Consider the following 3435-nt stretch of genomic DNA (forward strand, 5'->3'; position numbering starts at 1 on the left):
AAAGAAAAGATATAATATACTTAACTTGTAATATCTTCTTGTGTTTCTTGTGCCAATAAGGTTAGGTTGGGTTGGTTAGCTTAGCTTAGTTTAGCATTCACATTTCCAAATCCCTTTGTAGGTTAGAGCTTCTTGTTTTTTATTCACAAACTGCATTTCTTCTAGGAAATGTGGAACTGAAATAGTTTAGTATGTTGCTTAACCCTTTAACTGTGGAATTAAATTTGAAGGGCATTCATGTAATGATAATGATAATCCACCAAAAAAGTTAAATGTGTTTTCTGCTTCCATAACACATTTTCAGCATCTCCTGTATATACTGTTTTTGTAATTACCCCTAAAATTCATTAATATTTGATAAAATATGTAAACAAGAGCAAGAAAATCTTCCAAAAATTGTTTTTTATAAAATGTTTTAAAAAGGTTGCTAATAGGAAGCTTTGGAAACATTCACAAGGGCTAGGTTGATGAGATGCAATTTCATAGAAGTTCACAGATGGTAGGGGATGCATTATAGCAACATGACAGAAGTGATCCATAGCCAAGAGCCACACCCAAGTTGGCCATGACATGAATGACCTGTTACCTGGAGCCATGACATGAATAACATGTCACCTGGTGCCATGACTCAGAGCCACAGCCAGGTCAGCCCATGAAATGAACCCATGACTAAGGGTTAATGGTAGTAATATTTTGGGTGGATAGATCTGCTTATAGCAGTCAAAGGGTTAAATATCTAGTCCTTAACTCAAATATGCGGTGTATTCCATAGGTTGATGAACAACCTCTCCAAGGTATACTGCATGCATGCCTTTACTTATGGATGCCAGGAAGGGTGTGAAAACCATGTGACCCTCATTATGCTGCACACAGCTAAGTAAAGCTTTTTCATATATATAATTGTAATAGTTGGAAGTCTTAGTATGGAGTTCAGACTCAATAATAAGGCCATGTTTGTTACTCTCAGTAACTCTTTTCCCAAGATATTGTGAGGGTAAATTTGCTGCATGCCATTCCCCAAAGCACTTATAGGTGCACAGGCCTACATTGCAATCAGGGTAGTAGGTCTTGTTATTTTTCTTAATCCCATGCCTCAAACACCATCAGCACCTCCTCCTGCTGTCAATTATCTTGGTGATGGCGTGCCATCCCTTCGGCCTAAGATATAATGGATGGCCAGGTTGTATAGGAAGAAGATCTGGTACCATTCCTTGTACCTGTGAATTGTCTAGTAGTAGCTATATATATATATATATATATATATATATATATATATATATATATATATATATATATATATATATATATATATACATACATACATACATACATACATACATACATACATACATACATACATACATACATACATACATACATACATACATACATACATATATATATACATATATATATATATATATATATATATATATATATATATATACACATATATATATATACACATATATATATATATATATATATATATATATATATATATATATATATATATATACACATATATATATACACATATATATATATATATATATATATATATATATATATATATATATATATATATATATATATATATTTATATATATATATATATATATATATATATATATATATATATATATATACATATATATATGTATAAATGTATATATGTATATATTTACATCACACCCTTCTTCACCTGTGGAACTCCTTGAAACATGGAGCAGGACACAGGGAAACACTACAGGCGCTACATATCACCCTGGTGTCCTTCCTTCGATGGTGGTTCTTCCAGCAGAGTGCACATCCCATCCAGTGCTGGAATATTTTCCATTGGCATGTGTACCTGCTGGTGTTCTTCCTCCTAATGTTTCTGAGGAGGAACATGCTGGAAAGATCTAGGGTGTCCACCTTGCTTCTGCATCCATTGCACCAACTCCCTCTTGATAGTTTTCTGCCAAGGGCTCTATGGACAGCCAGTGCTTTGATGACTGTCATATTCAGCAGATAGAAGATCTTGGACCACTTGATGGTCTTTCTATCTGTTGGATACAATAGTGCCAGCCGATCCGAGAGGTTGACTCCCTTCAAGCCATTCCTGTATGAAACAACAACTTTGGGCTTCAACCTCTATACCCCTCAGTGGTTTGGGAGGCAATTTGATGACCTTGATAGTGTGGGCAGTTGATGGCATCATCACTGAAGGCAAAGCATTCCGGTTAGTGTACTCCGGAAGTTGATTTGTCCCTGGCTTCCCTGCAGGTCTGAGAGCATGCCCTTCTTATTGGTATGGACTGTACTTACAGGCCTGCAAGTAGTGGAAGAGAGCCAGGGAGGAATACCAGTTGTCGGCATGCAACTTGTATCCCTTCTGTAACAGTTCATCTGTGAGAAGCTAGCAAAGATGCTGGTGGGGCTTGAAGCTTCACCCAGGCGGCGTACACATCAGAATTCCCCTCGAAGCAATTGTAGTAAATGTTATTGCATCTACTACTTGGACTGGTCTGTATCTTTTTATAGAGTGATTGTGTGGGAGTGAGTGCCCACAGGTATGGCTGGGTGCTGAAGATGAAGTGGAGATCAACAGGGGAGCCAAAAGGCTCCTCAGTTGGCTAAGGATTGGGCAGTCATTATGTTGCTGCTGCTGTTGTCATGTTCCGCTGGAGGATCAGAGAAGGCTGATCTCAGTTTCGGATTCTGCGCCTTAAGTACAGGTGCGCAGCGTGAGCACACGAAATGAGGGGAGCCCGCTGTCCAATGAATGCAGACATGGCTGTGGACTAACTGGACTTGGTGTGACCCAAAGTGGGAAACTATGCTGAACTCCAGGTTGCAGGGTCTTGCTGCTATAGGTACAGTAAATGTTATTGCATCTACTACTTGGACTGGTATATATCTCTTTATGGAGTGATTGTGTGGGTGTGAGTGCCCAATGGCTGGGTTGCTGAAGATAAAGTGGAGATCAAAGGAGGAGGGGGAAGGCTGACCAGTCAGCTAAGGACTGGGCAGTCCTTGAGTTGCTGCTGCTGTTGTCATGTACTGTTGGAGGATCAGAGAATGCTGATCTTGGTTCTGGATTCTGCAGTTTAAGTACATGTGCGTGCAGGGAATGAGTGGAGCCTGCTGTCCAATGAGCACGGACATGGCTGTGTACCTGGTGTGACCCAACCTGGGAAATTATGCAGGAACTTCAGGTTACAGGGTCATGCTGCTACACAGTTCTCCCTCTTCGATCATTGTCTCTCCAGTGACACCTGCCATACTCTGTGAGAGTTCCCTCAGAGCCCAAAGATGTATCACGGAAGAGTGTTATACCATTCACCTCCCTCCATAGACTTATATTTTGTATTTGTTTTCATTTTGACTCTCTCCTTCTCCCTCTCCCTCCCTCTCTCCCTCCCTCTCTCCCTCCCTCTCTCCCTCCCTCTC

The 3435-nt window shown here is 39.7% G+C and overlaps 1 protein-coding gene across 1 annotated transcript in view; it reads left to right on the forward strand.

Annotated features, from left to right (window-relative positions):
* Positions 1-837: 837 nt before the first annotated feature.
* LOC125028955 (tetratricopeptide repeat protein 14-like) overlaps positions 838-3435 on the forward strand; it is a 17608-nt gene continuing 15010 nt past the window's right edge. The window contains exon 1 of the mRNA XM_047618607.1: positions 838-877. The gene's annotated coding sequence lies outside the window, so the exon portion shown is untranslated. The remainder of the gene's footprint in view (positions 878-3435) is intronic.

This window comes from Penaeus chinensis, chromosome 9, assembly GCF_019202785.1.
Source record: "Penaeus chinensis breed Huanghai No. 1 chromosome 9, ASM1920278v2, whole genome shotgun sequence".
Taxonomy (NCBI): Eukaryota; Metazoa; Arthropoda; class Malacostraca; order Decapoda; family Penaeidae; genus Penaeus; species Penaeus chinensis.